General features: G+C 37.4%; 1 pseudogene; it reads left to right on the plus strand.

Moving 5' to 3' along the window:
- The first annotated feature begins 12,875 nt into the window (after positions 1 to 12,875).
- On the plus strand, positions 12,876 to 14,476 carry LOC135711075 (putative nuclease HARBI1; annotated as a pseudogene).
- Positions 14,477 to 16,796: the final 2,320 nt, after the last annotated feature.

The following is a 16,796-nucleotide window of genomic DNA, read 5'->3' on the forward strand; positions in this document are numbered from 1 at the left end:
AGACGATTAGACGTAAACTTGCAATTTTATCACACTTTTTAATAAGTGAAAACGCGATTATTAGTCCAATTTGGTGTGAAATGCGCAATATATTCGGTCTCCAACAATGTTCCGCACCGGCTCAACTTTTTCCGGCCGCAGATAGACTGTAGCATTTCACATCATGAAAGGCTAGGTTTCTGGTCTGCCTTTGAGGGCATTATAATTCACAGGATTTTAATTTTGCACACCCGCCACTTCCACTAGGCTGCAACTTTCACTAGACCGATTGCGACTTGCGATTTCATAAATAAATGTCATAAATACCGCATACCGGGTTGCCGAGTTTGGTATTTCACAAACAATCGCAGCTTGCTCTATGACCGGCCCAATCAGCGTTGCCAGATTTTTTTAAAGCTTATCGGTATCAAAGGTATTAAAAAATCGGTATTAATCGGTATTTACAATTTCATTAACTATATATTTTTGCCGTTTTTGAAAGCGAAAATTTTAACGATGGTGACGACTCGGACTTGAGGGGAATGGCTATGTTTAACGGCTTACTCAGTCTTAAAACAGTCTTAATTTTTTTAAATTTAGTTTTTAAAATTATCGTTGTCCTCAAGTGGTGATCAAAATTGAGAGAAAATAGTTTTTCTTTCAATAAAATATCATTAAATGAAACCAAATATGGAAAATCAGCCAAAATAACGACTAAACTATTAACAATTACGACAAACAATATTTTCACTTGAAAAAGGCCACAACCCTTGGCCGAAATGTCCAGCAGATTACATCGTAGTTGTTGCAGTTTTTAAGACTGAGAAAGCCGTTAATCAAAGCAAAATTTTAGCTTTTGTACAACGATCGGAAAATTCCGGACGAAAACTCGGGGAATGTTTGAATTAGCTTCTGAACGAAGCCAAACAAACATCCAAAGAAAGACGAAATAAGCTTTCCTGAATGAAGGTCGATGAAAGTTCTAAGACAAGTTAGAAAAACATCCGGGAAACTGCCGAGACACGAATTGAGAAACTTGTGGAAAATAATTAATTTCCAGGGAAAGCCTGAAGAAGCTCGGAAAAATCTTCCAGTAGAAGTCGAACAAACCTTTGGCTTTATGGTCAAACTTCCACAAGAAGGCGAAAGAAATTTCTGGGAGAATTAATTGAACTTCCTGGAGAAGACGAAAGAAACTTCCTAAGATAGATTGGAAGAAACATCTGAAGAAAATCGGAAGCAACTCACGGAACAGTCGAAAGAAACAAGGACATAATTCCGGAAGAAATAGATTCCTGGGGGATGTTCTAATGATCCAGAAAATTTTCCTGATATTCATAAAACATCCCTGAAGACTCCGCAATTTCCCTGAAGTTTTCGGTACATTCCGAAAATGTACTTGGGAATACTCCATAATTCCTCGAAAATCCTTAAAGTTCTTTTATATTTCCTGAAATTATGGGCTGTTTTGGAGTTCTCTAGTCATCCTCGAAGCGCTCGGAATTTCCGATTATAATAAAACTACAGGAATATCTTTAATCATCTTTGAAGGTCTCTGGACTTTCTTGAAGATTACGAAATCTCTTAAGTGCTCTCAAAATTTTCTTGAATTTATTGTAACATCAGCATTGAAGTTCTCTGATCTTCCCGATTTTTTTAAATTTTTAAAAGTTATTGACACTGCCATATAAAGCAAAGAACTTCCCAAACAATGTTCTCACAATGTTCTAATGTTCTCGTAACTTCCATTACGATTCCTAAATTTTCATGAGCCCCTCAGGACATTGCTGAAGTTTTCGGAAATTGCCTGAGGTTCTCGGAACTCCTTTATAATTTCAGCAATTTAATTGATTAATTGATCTGTCCTGATGTTGTCTGAGCTTCACTAAAGTTCCTGAAAACCATTTATTTTCCCTGAAGTTTTTTGGCTTTATGAAGTTATATGATGTTTCCTTAAGTTCACTGGAGTTCGCTGGACTTTTCTGAAATTCCCGGGTTTTCGAATTTTAACAGAAGTGAAACTGTCTTTAATTTATCGAAACTTACACAAAAATCTGGACTTATCTGATAGCATCCTTGAAGTTCCGGGAAAGTTGAAAAACTAGCGAGAGAAGACGAAAGAATGATTCGAGCGAAGGGTGAAGAAGCTTCCAGGGTAAGGTGGAAGAAAACTACTTGGAAAGTTGGATGAAACTTCAGGAAGTCAATGTTTAAAATTTCGACTCCCTAGGAATTACCAGAAAGAGCCTTCGACTATTTCTCGATTGATGAGTAGCCAAAAACAATGAGGAAATGCAAACATTAGTCGAAAGAGTTTCAAGCATAAGGCATCTTTAGAGATGATTGTTTAGAATTTTGAAAGCTCAAAAAATATGAGGTATTCAAAAAGATACAAGTCTCTCACAAAAAAATTCTCCGAGTGCAAACAGGCAATAATAATTTTGATGATTAAAAAAAAAACGGTATAAATCGGTATAAAATCTTAAAAATCGGTATTCTGAGGAACCTTATCTGTATATCGGTATCTAGTTTGGAAATCGGTATAAATACCGATAAATCGGTATATCTGGCAACGCTGGGCCCAATCGGCACACCTGCGGCACACTGACAAAAAAGATGACCCAAGATTGGTGTGCGAAGTGACCTACCCCTTGTTGCCATGGCAATAAATAACAAGTCTATTTTTGTTGTGATGAAATTGGTGTTATTGTCTGGTACATATTCAACTACTTTTTTCTATTTTTTCACCTTTCCATCTTTCTTGAATTGCTTCAATCCTTCACTGCTTTATAGTTCATGAACTAGTCTTCAAGAAGATTACTTGACTTTGTATTTCCACTTGTTTCATTCTCTCATATGAACTCCTATTTATTCTAGATTTATTCCTATAAATCTTCAGAGAGAAAAAAAGTTAGTTTTTCTATTTTGATCATATTAAGACAAGAATAATTTTCGTTACGTTCAAATTGTGCAGGATGTTCGTACAAACAAATCTTCTGAAGACACTTAATGGCTAAAATGACAGGCTAAGGTCAGGCCCTATGAAAAAAGTCCCACATTTTTTTCGATTTTGGACCACATTCCGCATATATTGAAGACTTCCTGGCGTGACTCGCTCGAATAAGAAGGCGAAATGTACCGTTAGTTGAACATCTCTACGTATATGAAACCGACGCACGCTTCTAATTGAAACAGTGGTGCACGGAAAGGATGATGTTGGAGGAAAATAATAAAACCACAACCGCAAAACGTAGCAAGAGCTTACTAGCGATGGGTCCGCTTGGAATACGACATAAGGCGAGGATATCTCCTTCCTAGGAAATTACTTTTAGCGTGGGTCGTATTACGATCACATTCCTAGCAGTTTCCTTTCGGATGCAATCCATTGGTTTAGAACATGGGAAAATTCCTGACCTGCAACACATGGTAGGATTTTTCAAGTGCTGGTTTCGCTATATTTGAATGCAGTGCTGTTATGGTTAAATGTATCGTCTGGATCGTTGGGCTAAATGTGTTGCTTTTGCGGTTCATTTCATATTGCGTGAACCTGACTCTGTTCTGTAAATATACATCGAAACAATTGGCAATATGTTTAAGAATCAACTTATGTATGCTTTGCTGTGTGCATTGTAACAGAACGGTCAAAGAGTAGACGACAATTACATAAATAAATAAATTGTTTAAGTAAATTGAGTTATTAAATTTTTAGAATCCAGTTTATATATGGTAAATGACTGATTCTCGGATCTATAGCAACAAAATTATTACTGTAATTGCCTTGACAAGTTGTTCGAGAGGTTGATCACTTTCATTCTAAGCCGAATTTTTCAATTTCAGCATTTCAAAAATTTCCTGAAATCAATCAAGTTTTCAGTTCGCTTTCAGCGGTAGATGCAGCAGCAGTATCTCGGTGTCGATCGCTATCAACAGTTTGTATACTCGATTATGTGATTTTTCGGAACGCTCTTGTTCTTTGCTTGCAAACCATTTGATAACGAGTGTCGTTGACATTGTATACCGTCAAGTTTTGCTTCGGGAATGAAAGTGCCAAATTCCGTTCAAATGAAAGCAGCATACAGGATAACTCCACAGTCCAAATATCCCTTTTCATAAAGTTTAAGAAATCGGTGCTCCATACATTGACATTTAATTATGCATTATGCAAATGGAAAGGCAGTGGATGGTGTATGTTCAATATCTGCGAGTTTATAATCTGCCAGCAAAACTTCCGGACCGCGTTCTAGCGTTAGTGGTAGGGAAATACGCACACCAGTCCGGGTTTCTGCTGATCGGTAATTGTGGAACTACGGCACTGTTGGGTAAAAGTTTAAGTATCAGTGAAATATTCAAAAATTAGAAAATTGTAATTCTCGACTAGCTCAAGGTTTGCTCTTTCTCCAGGGTCGGCACAATACTTACCCGGAGTAGACTCACTTCTCAAACAAGGTGGACTTAAGGGAACGCCTACCTGCAAGACCGAAAAAAAGCGAAAGTTTGGATTTTTTTCTCGAAAACGACGCAACATATTGAAAATCGGTTTTCTGCCGTTTATTGAACACACATTAAATGGTACATTTATCAGGCGATGCTGTAAAAACGAGGTCCTGGTGCCCCGCACGGCTGCTCCCCGTGGACGATGTTCTAAAAAACGCTTTTTGCGGTGCCAACTCCGGTTTGTGATGTAATAATCTGAAATAAAAAAAAAACCTTGCCAAATCGTTAAGCATGTGTTAAACTAGTCCTTGATCGTTCGTTTTTTTTAAATTTTTTTGACAAAATGGCGGCCTTGCAAAGTTGAAGTGCTGATTTTTGATCCTTAAAATTTGTCTTTGATCAGCTGTTAAAAATCGAAATTAAATGATAGACGAAATCCGAACGATCGTCGACTGCACAAAATAGTACTGAACAGAAATCAAAACGAATCGGACGAATCGAATGTATACATTTCGAGAAATTTTTGGCACCGGTTTTGAAAATATGATTCCGAGATAATCGCGTTTAAAGTTTCAAGTTGGGTTTAGTCCACTATAAGTGAATATTTTTGTACGTCACATAACTTTCACAATTTTCATCGGATCAACTTGATCTTTTGAGGAAACCTTCTTGACTTTATATACTTTCGATTAGGACAATAAAAAAATCGATTTTTTGAAAGTTTGCAGGTAGGCTTAACCCCTTAAACATCAATAGAGAACAATAGATACACAGATTCATGCATAAAGGCTCAGATAGAAAAGTAAGAAAGGTTACAAAATCATTTTCTATTTTTTTTTTTTTTTACTCATATCGGGAAGGATTGAGATGGGTTTTTAGGAAATCGTTGCGGCCGATGCTGGAACTGGTGGGGCTCTTAGAAGGTCGTACGGCGTGGGAGAGAGAGTAAGCTAATGGTCGGGAACATACCTATCAGCTGCATGCTGTTGCTGCGTACGCCCGCGGGTCGGCGTGATGCTAAGGCGCTCACGGAAGGAGAGGAGAAACACATCGGTCCAAGCACAAGCAAGCGGGGGTGAACCCTCCGGTCCTTACTGGGCTGGGACCTTCTTAGCGTCCGTTTCTCTCTTCAGCGACCGTGTGTAGTGGACGGAATGACGTGGGGGCCCGCCGACTACCTGCACCGCTGTGGGGTTCACTGGAGTGCTGGGGAATGCTTCACTAGGCCTTCAAGTGTCGAGGTTAATTGCACAGGGGCACCACGTGTCTTACTGGGGTGCCTCGCGTATTGTTGGAGTACCTAAAGCAAGTGTCGGTCTCACTGCTAGCATGACGGGTATTCCCGATCGACGTCCACGGTAGGGTAATTCGGTAATCTTCACACAGAGTAGTAAACGTGCTCGGCCATATATCCGACTCCGAAATTAAGGAACTCCGCGGCTTTCCAACCTCCAAAACTGTTCGGAAAAGCTTCACTGATCGATCACGTATCACACCTCACACACGTAGAATTTTTCTCATAGAACGGATCCCGGGTGGATCGAGTCTCGGAAAACCACCGTCTACACTCTGACCGAAAAATCGTCGTCGATCTTCACTTCTCTTCAAATCCGAGTGAGGGTTAAAAGTCTCACGCGGTTTTTTTCCACTGGTATACTGTTCGTCCTCTTCACTGGGATATCGTGTGTGCACTCTTCGAACGTCCAGTCATCAATCACTCCGGCTACAACTTCCAGCTTCGCCTGGAGTTCCCTTTCCGTACTCACTCTCCCAACTCTCATCTCGTTGTTGATTATCCGTAAATGGTGAAACGTAGCCGTGTCGGTCTTGCTCGATGAATAGGTTAGTAGAATTTTATTAATATTTTAATTTAGTGCGGATCTTTGCCGTCTTTTTTTCATTATTTACATAGTTTACAATCTAGCAAACCTTACACACTTTTACTTAGTGTGTTTGCTAAATTGTTTATTTATTTATTTATTTATTTATTTCATAAATGTCTGCATGCAAAGATTAATATAATTCATAAATAGGTACTGGTTAACTAATTTTAAGGGTAATATTTTAGAGCTAGATGTATATAATTATGTGTAATGTAGCCGTTTCTTCATAATGATCACGGGAGTCCGACAATGTAGTTTTTTTTTAATCTGTTCTTTATGTGTTTGGTATTATACTAATAATTTAAACAAATATATGTAAATTAAATTTACACACATAGAAAACAGATCCCGTGAAGGAAACCTAACACATAATTTCTTAAGACTAATTAACAATAGTAATTTTCTTTTTTTATTATGTACGAATTATGAATATTTACAATTTAACAAGTTTGGGGCCATTCAAATCAAACTATATTTTACATTGTGACTGGTTTTAAACCGGTAACAAAATTAATTCCAAAGCTGTAAGGACTTTGTCCAGTAAACCCCAATTAATGACTAAAAATAAAAAAAATCGATTTTATTGATTACTTACGGTCATTTGAAAATTTTACCTACTTTTCCGGCTGTTCAAAACCAAAACCCCGGTACAATTTTACCAACTTTGGTGATCTAAATTTTCAGTGTGCGGTAAAGAAAAGCGTTGTCATTCGGGAAAAAAATCAAACAGAGCTGTGCTTCCATATGTATACTGATGTACGTGGTGTAACCCAAGTGAAAGGTTCGGAAACAGCTAGAGAAGCAACAACAGAACGAACAACGAAAGCAGGATGAAGAGAACCGAGATCAGATCAGAGATCAGCCCGGTAGTAGTTTAAATGGTACTTCGTACGCAGGTGTAGTAGCCGGAGATGCAACTGCTGAGGTGCCAATTGAGGTGCTCGATGAATAAGTGATGGCAATCAACGACAAATCAACCGGAAATTAGAACAAGCAAGCGGAAGCCAGAAATAGCTGCGATCGTTTTACCAGAAAGACGCGTATACTTAGCTGCAAACAAACTCTAAATTAAATATGAAAATCTAATCGGTCAAGGGCTAAGCCTGCATGATCGATTGCGCTCTCAGCATTTTCTTCCTCAAAACTAATCATATTTCAACATGAAAAAAACCTAACTCATCGCAAGTACCCAACCTAATTTGGCAACGTTCCAACTAAAAAGCATTTATCTGTCAGAAAATTACGCCTAACTAGCCGTGACATTTAATCGTTGGTACTTGGAAATTATTTAGTGGTCAGTTTTGTGTGAAAAATGTGAGTTTGAAAGCTTAAAAACTATTCCACACTGAGCCATATGCATTTAAACAATATATTTAAAATTAAAACACTTATTTTCACATTGTTTGTATATCCATATAACTCGAAAACAGCAGGCTGTGGAGTTTTGACTTCTTGAGAAGATCAAAAAGGTTATGTTCCATTTAATTCCACTTAATTAATTTTGGTATCCATGACAGATACGTATTTCGACTACAATGTGCAGTCTTCATCAGTGTCATTCCCACTAAAGAACTATTCAAAATCTAACCCCCTTAAGTACTCATCCCCCAGGTATAAAAGTCAAGATCACAGGTATAAAAATGAAACTACAATGTGTTGAATCGGAACCTACCTAACTAATTAAAACCAAAGATTTAAGTAAGCTAAAGGAGAAAAATCTATTCAACTCTCTAATAAGGACAATCCCAAAGGCTTGGTAGCCATCATAATGAAGTAATGAAATTGGGTTGTTAGCGGAATGCTTCAATAAAACAGCAAAAAGGTTATGTTCCATTTAATTCCACTTAATTAATTTTGGTATCCATGACAGATACGTATTTCGACTACAATGTGCAGTCTTCATCAGTGTCATTCCCACTAAAGAACTATTCAAAATCTAACCCCCTTAAGTACTCATCCCCCAGGTATAAAAGTCAAGATCACAGGTATAAAACCTGTCTTGACTTTTATACCTGGGGGATGAGTACTTAAGGGGGTTAGATTTTGAATAGTTCTTTAGTGGGAATGACACTGATGAAGACTGCACATTGTAGTCGAAATACGTATCTGTCATGGATACCAAAATTAATTAAGTGGAATTAAATGGAACATAACCTTTTTGCTGTTTTATTGAAGCATTCCGCTAACAACCCAATTTCATTACTTCATTATGATGGCTACCAAGCCTTTGGGATTGTCCTTATTAGAGAGTTGAATAGATTTTTCTCCTTTAGCTTACTTAAATCTTTGGTTTTAATTAGTTAGGTAGGTTCCGATTCAACACATTGTAGTTTCATTTTTATACCTGTGATCTTGACTTTTATACCTGGGGGATGAGTACTTAAGGGAGTTAGATTTTGAATAGTTCTTTAGTGGGAATGACACTGATGAAGACTGCACATTGTAGTCGAAATACGTATCTGTCATGGATACCAAAATTAATTAAGTGGAATTAAATGGAACATAACCTTTTTGCTGTTTTATTGAAGCATTCCGCTAACAACCCAATTTCATTACTTCATTCTTGAGAAGAGTTGTTTATTTTATCAAGACAAACAACTTTGCCTTAGTCCTCAAGACTTCAAAACGCCATTTAAATGCATTAAAAAAAGTTATAGAAAAAAATACATGCTCCACTAAAATGATGAAATCTCAAAAACACCCAAAGATACCTTTCTAAAATTTTGATATTTTGTACGAGTATTGCTTAATTTTTGCTGAAAATGTCAGGTTGCGATTTTTTGCGACTTGAGAGTTATTAAAGTTCAAAAATTGTTGTTTTTTTTTGGGTTTTCAACAATATCTTTCAAATTTGAAGCTCAAACCAGTTTGTTTCTTCACAAAAGTTATTTATTTAATGCATTTGCACAACGGAAAAATATAACATTATATGGTTGTCAGCAAAAAACAAACCGAAACAGAAAGAAAAAACCATATTTTCGACATTTTTTCCTTTAACTCCATATAACTCGGAACCAGTAGGCTGTGGAAATTTTACGTCTTCAAAAGAGTTGTTTATTTTGTCAAGGCAAATAACTTTGCCGGAGACATCAAGTCTCCAAAACGTCAGAGAAAGAAGTTAGATGGTGGCACCATCTTTGCGGAAGAGTTTTGAACTATTTGTTTGTGTCAATAGATGGTCGTTATTATGATGAGAAACTTTGCCCAAGACACCAAGTCGCGGAAATGCTTCGTTTCGGAGTTATTAATTTTGCTCCGCTAGATTGCGTTTCTGGCCCATAGTACATTCCAATTATCGAATGGCATTCAGCGGCGCCGGTGGTGTAGTGGTAAGCGTGATTATCTCTCACCCCAGCAGGCCTGGATTCAATCCCAGTCGGCACCGCCGGGATGTTCTGAGGCATAACATCTCTGATCACGCCTTCCTTCGAAAGGAAAGTAAAGCCGTTGGTCCCCGCTTCATGAGTTGATGGGTCGATAGGTAGGGTTGAGGTGTTGGAGCTGCCTTCCTGGCGTCGGTAGCATTGGTGCACAGCACGGAAAACAAGATCGACGGAAAACAAATTAAGGAAAAAACAAATCGAATGGCATTCGGTAGATGGAACGTTCCGACTAGCGAATGATTTTTTCCCTTGATTTGATTTCCGTCGATCTGGATTTCCATACTGAGTACCAATGCTACCGACTACAGGGAGGCAGCTCCCATACCTGGACCCTACCTATCGACCCATCAACTCATGAACCGAAGGAAGGCGTGATCAGAGATTTTATGCCACGGAAAATCTCGGCGGCGCCGACTATCTATACTAGCGCCCCATGACTGTACTCAATTATCTGCTGCTAGTTTCGATTAATTCGAAGAGCCCACGGTCTGAGAGACCAATTGATAATAATGCCAATATGTAAATAAACGAACTAGTAAAAAAATTTATCAAAACATTAACTATTTTTATCCACCACATTTTAGTAATAATTATTCCAAGAAACTTCACGGAAGACATAAATTTAGTTAGACGCAATCGTATAGCGTTAATATTTTTCCTGATAGATTGAATTTCTGGCCCACTGTGCACTGTACTTACTTTTCTGGAGGCACCTGGATCACATCCGGAGTTTAAAGACCATTGCAGATTTCTCAATATGAGAATTTATTATGCAGACGTGCTATCAAATCAGCCTACTGATCATTCTTGTATGAAACTGCTTCCCAACGTAAACAAACGCTGTAGGTTTCTTATGGCTTGTTTACGTTTGGAACCAGTTATGCGAGGTAGGCGACGATTGTTCGTATTTGACAGCCACCTCCCCCCCCCTTGACTAGATTGCGGAACAGAGACCGACGTTAAATAAAATAAAAAAGAAGAAGAAGGGATATAATCCCAACTTTATGTGGTAAGGTCGTTCCATCTATGATATCGTTAGTGTATGGTACCCATTTATTAGGGACTGCACAACCCTGTTTGTATGCGTTCGTCTTTCACGCGATGTTCGTACAGTTCAATTGTGTCTCTTATTCATATTGCCGCAGATATGTGATATTACCCTGATCAGGATGTAAGGTGCCTGCACATCATCATATCGAATCTCGAAACATTCTGCTACTGCAGCGATGTAACAGTTTTACCGTTTGTTGAAATATGCTCTGCATAGGGTCGTAAATAACTTCCCATAACTCAGTAACTGCAATACCGGATGTAACTATACCGAAAGGAAAAAGAATTCCCATCAGCAACGACACTGTTGAAATAATCCCATTTCTTTTCCTGCACTCACTTTTGACTCCATATAGCGACCGCGTAGGACTTCCGGGCATCCTTTCGATGGAAAAACTACTCCATTTGTTCTGAAGCAATTTGGAACACGTTTGAAGTTGGTGTGCACGGTAACTTTTACAATCTCATGGATGAATACAATGTTACCCCTTTTTTTTAAAAAGGTCTTGAAGTTAAACATTTTAATTGAATGATTTGATTACTTCCATAAAAAATCTCACCCTTATTAATTATGATGAGTCAGTGCTGGTTTGCTTCATTCATCGAATAGCATATAAAACTTACCGTGTAGTAAGGAAGCTCAGTTTTACGGTGTGCTTCACTTCACGGTCCAGAATCTGTTGCCGTATAGAAAAATGACATAAATTTATTTGCCCATGCTTGGAATGCAATCGTTTGCTGTTTCCACAAGGTTTTTGAGTCTGTCGATCCCCGATCCGCAATGGTATATTTTCTGTGTAGGTAGCGCATTTCGGGTGAGTTGCAGTATTAGATATACGTTTTGTGCCTCGGCAATAAGTGTTCCTATAAATTTTAGGCTATGTGGTATTATTGTCTGCAATGTTTGCTGGCTAAAAGTTTATAACATGAGGTTGAGCATTAGTTTGCGTTCTCTCAGTTCACACGATTGCGACTGGAAGATATAGTGGCATTAGAATATAAGGAGCACAATTTTCAGTCAATTTAATGGCTATGGTGCATTGGTTAAATTATTATTTTATAAGTGTAGCATTGCGCTTCACTAGTGATATAATCATTCTTGTTTTTAATTCTGAACGAGTATACATTAGGGTGCTTCATTTTATTTCTTGTATGCCATCCACTAGTTTGATTCATAACCCCATAAAATGAGTCAAAAAATGGTAAATATTGATGAAGGTTTAGAGGTAGGATTCTCAGATTAATCTGTGTTTCTACAGATTATTGAGAGTATTTAAAACCAAAAATCTGTTTTCATAGATCACAGACTTTTAGGTTTAAATAAGATCACACAGATTTTTTAAATTAATCAGACTAGAAAACTTAAGTTGTTTGAAAGAAAAACAAGTTTTATTTACACTTCAGAGAAGTTTTCTCATCACCTACTCTTATATCTCTAGTTTTTTTTTGCAATAAAATAGTAGAAAGAGAACTGTCAAAAGTTTTAACACAGATATCATCACAGATTGTCTGGACAAAAAATACAATGATAAGACTTTTTGGAACAAAACCACAGTTGGTTTCCAATGTGTATTACTATGAACACATTCTAGTATTCAAAAATATTACAACAACAAAAAATGTGGTTGCTATGACAATGACCGACAAGTCTGTTATTAGGTCACATGAATCAAATGAGTAAAAGCTTTTACTTTGCTAAAATCCAAACGTCAAACCTTTTACTTGAGCATTTGCTCACGTTGATATGACAAAAGCTGAGATTTGAGTATTTACTTTTCGAACATCTAAATCCATATGAATAAAATTGTAAGAACCAAGTATATACTCACTAAATCCTGAGTCACCTGTTGGGCATGCTCAGATGAAATGGAAGTGGTGAACTCGCGTGTTTTGTGAGTGAAATATGCGGTATAAAATGTACATGGGAGATTTTGTTAATTTACCATTTCCAATGGTTGTTGACGTTGACGGTATATATCAAAATCAGAATCGTTCAGTAAAGATTTATAAAACTCGGCGAGTGGGAGATGATGATAACTTCAAGGAACTCTACCGGTTTACTCGAGAAAATGTTGACTTTTTGGCGCAAACATTTTTGGAAAATAATTCAGAAACCCGAGGTGGTGCATTATCAAACAGACAAAGGATGAAGTGTTTTTTAAGATACGTGGGTGATCCCGGATTCTAGGTAACATTTAATTTTTGTGAAAAGAGAGCGCGTTTATACATTGTTTAATTCACCCACAGGTAGGTGTGGGCGAAGATTTAGGCGTCCATCAAACTACAGTGTGCAAAACGATATGGTCCGTTTGTAAGGCGATCGTCGATAAATCAGCCGAATGGATACACTTTCCTAATACAGCGGTGGAAATGGAACAAGAAAAGAAGTCATGGCAGAGAAAATTTCGATTCCCCAGCGCCATAGGTGCCATAGATTGCACTCATATTTTGATCAAGCGCCCAGGTAACTACAAAGATGAATTTGTCAATAGGAAAGGATTAAACTCCTTCAATGTACAAGCAACATGCAATGCTACTGAACAGTTTACAAGTGGTGATTGCCAATGGGCTGGTTCAGTACATGATGCTCGAATATGGAGAAATTCTGATATCTTCGATATCATACAGGACAATGCATCTGGCGCACTTCTTTTGGCTGATGAAGCTTACCCACTCACCCCATGGATGATGAAACCATACCGAGATTCTGTAACATCCTCACAGAAAATGTTTAACGTGATTCACACAAGGGAAAGAGTAATTATTGAACGTGTTTTTGGTTAAGTGAAACAAAGATTTCCTATCTTACAATCAAAAAATTTCACACGACATCATCATGTGCCTCACACTTAATTTTGCGCTTATTGTGAAACACATCCATTTCATGTGTGAATCTTATGCTTTGAACCATGCCTCAAATCTATTAGTTCGAATTGTGACGCACTTGGATTCTATGTGCCTCACATGATGATATGAATAGCTTTGTACATCATAGTTCAATGCTCTACAATATTCTACTTTATCGACTTCTACTTTACCGACTCAATATTAAATCGACAAATATATAAACAAAACTGCCAAAGCGTAGAGCATACACATGCCTTTTAATTAATGGGTCTGATTTGGGAATTGATCCTGAACTGTTGGGGTGTGCTGCTGCAGCTGTCTTCGTTCGATCTCACTGGTCCATGGTTGTTCTCATATATGAAGCTGGTTGGCAAGTATGAAGTGACAACTAATGTTTTCAATGTTTACCTTGCAGATCAAGCATTTCACATTGCATTGAAATGCAAAACACTTCAAATCCATCTGTTTTGAACAGTAGTGCGATTCAATGTGCAATACACTTGAATTGATAGAGAAAGATTGTCAACATTTCAAAGTTTGAAACACAAGAAATTAACGTGTAGAACACATTGAACCATGGTGAAATACACTTAAAATAAATGTGATTGTGCATATAAAATATCAAGTGTTCAAACAGTTGGATCAGACGTGTGTAGTTTTTTGAGTGTACAATCAAAGGTACGCGTAAAAACTGAAAAAATTCCTCGCGTGATAGCTGCTTGTTTTATTTTACACAATGCAGCAAAGTATCTAAGTGATAGGGACTTTGAACTAGATGAGACTACAACGTACGACATAGCCGTTCCTGCATCAACCGTTATAGAAAATACAGCGCTACAACGAGGACAAAAACGCCGTTATGCTATTGCATCATATTTGCTAGGTGACCATGTTTGTTAAACCAGGAAAATACAAAGTCTTATACTCATGTACAACTAAAAGATTTTTGTTTTATTTTTATTGATGATAGTAGCCTACTGTCTTACCTGACTTATAAGGAATATACGTTTTGCACAAGTACCCCAGATACAACGTGAATTCGTCTTATCTTGCACTGCAAACGCTATGTTCAATTAGATGAACTATACATTCTAAATGGTGGTGTACTCATGCATAACGTATATTCGTTATAAGTCAGGGTGCATAGTAGTAGCACAAACGAAGTGACAGACGACTAACTGGCGAAGAAATCAATTAAAATAATGTGGTTCGCTGTAATAGAATTTTCTTAGAAGCTTTTGCCATCACCCACCAGATGGGATAGTATTTTTGTTTGAACATAGTTGATTTTGTGTGCAATATAATATTTGACAGAGTGCAAAGAGTGTATCATTTTGTCATTTTTTTTATGCATTTCAGTTTAAAGTAGAGTGAACGAGATAGATCCAAAACATTCTAGTACAATCCATTAGTAGTGTTGCCATGTGGTACAAGCCAGTAGTAATGGTGTTGCCATGTGGTACACTGAAAAATTGCAATAGCAGGTGCGTCGCCAAAGTTTTCGAGCCGCTCCGTCTGTCACTTCGTTTGTGGTAGTAGTCTAGGAATGTTCAATCTTCCGTATCTTCAACAACGTTAGCTTTCTTTTGAGTACCAACAGCTCCATTTCTTTCTCGTGGCGCTCATTTTGTTGGGTCTGTAATTGCGCCGTGTATTCCTGTTGAGCTTTTATCAGTTTGAGTTGTTCTTCAAGAATCGTTTTTTGACCGATGCTTTGAATTGTAGTGTCATCTGAAAAGAAACCAGAAATAATGTTCTAAATAAGTTCACAGGATTTGTAGATAATAGACAGACAAGTCCATACTGCTGTTTTACGTATTTTTCTACCACGTTTAAAGCAACCATTCCATGCGGTAGCGTTTGAAATTCTAGACATTGGAGCAGTTTATAATGGTAGCATTGGGCTTTTAGATCATGTACATAGAACTTATAGAAATGGGGCCACCTGTTTTTTGAGAACACTTCCATGTAGATCATCTGGGGATTCGTCTTCAGAAGTATTTTCATGTGGAGGTATCTCTGTAGTCTGCGGAGTAACACTTCCGCTTTTTGCCGAGACCCCAATCGAGACACCATCTGAAATAAAAAAGCAAAATTTGAATTAATCGTGAAGTTTTCTTTGTTTGTAATTACTTAGTCCATCGGTACGTTAAACATGTTTTTATGAATAGAAAACAACATATTCACTAATTTAAACTAGTATTTACAGTAAGTGATTCTTCGTTTGCCAAGTTCAAATTCACCGCTACTTCAAATTTTGCGACCTTCAACTTATTGTAACAGTAATTGTACTTACATGAACGTTTGCTAGTACTGGGGTTTTCGACTCCTCCCATTTAATCAAAAAACTTTCTTTCCAACTCGTTCAAAATAATTTTTCGGTTTCTAGTTTGTCTACGATCCGTTTTTACCTTGATCCTTTGCTTCATGTTGTTGATTTTCTTGATGACTTGCCGAACAGTCATATTAGGTCGTATGAATAAAAGCGTTTACTTTACTTTTCCCGTAAGAAAAGCACGGGAAAGTAAAGTAAACTCTTTTTATTCATACGGCCCATTGATCCCGTGTTGGACTAGCATCTGGATACACACTTCATGCATGGCAGTTTTTTTCTTTTGCTTCATCGCCGGCACTTGAGATTTTTCCAGCAGCGTTTTTCCGAAGGATATCAGAATATCCACAAACTTCGCATCTTGAATACTTTTTTTCTCAGCAGTCCTGTCTTCCGTTAGAGTCTGGTTCCAATTTTCATCATCCTCACCTAAAAATAATGGAAACGGCGTAAGTTATAAATCATTTTTCAGTACTGTGAGGAAAAAAAATCTTACTCTGATTCTGATTTTCCTCCAGATATTCCTCGTTGAAGGAATCCTGAGCCATTTTCCCGTAAAGCTTCTTCGGGCACTTCTATTTTTCATCCAAAAATATTCCTTCTGTCAAAGAAAATCAAATCAAAACAAACAACAAAACATCCGAGTAAAGTACAACTTTATTCATACGAATTTGAGTAAATGCTCACACAGATTACTTTCCTCAAACTGGTTTGCTCATGAGTAAAGACTTGCTTTTATTCATATGACCTATTGTTTGGGCAGATCGAAAGCAATGCAAGAAAGATTTAAATGTGAAAAATTACAAAATAGAGTAAATTGATAGTGCCAGTGATGTGCCATATGACAACATCAACTTCATCACAGGGGCAACAAGCTTGTTGGTCATT

This window comes from Ochlerotatus camptorhynchus, unplaced genomic scaffold, assembly GCF_037179485.1.
Source record: "Ochlerotatus camptorhynchus isolate MF236.1 unplaced genomic scaffold, CSIRO-AGI_Acam_v1.1 ptg000417l, whole genome shotgun sequence".
NCBI lineage: Eukaryota > Metazoa > Arthropoda > Insecta > Diptera > Culicidae > Ochlerotatus > Ochlerotatus camptorhynchus.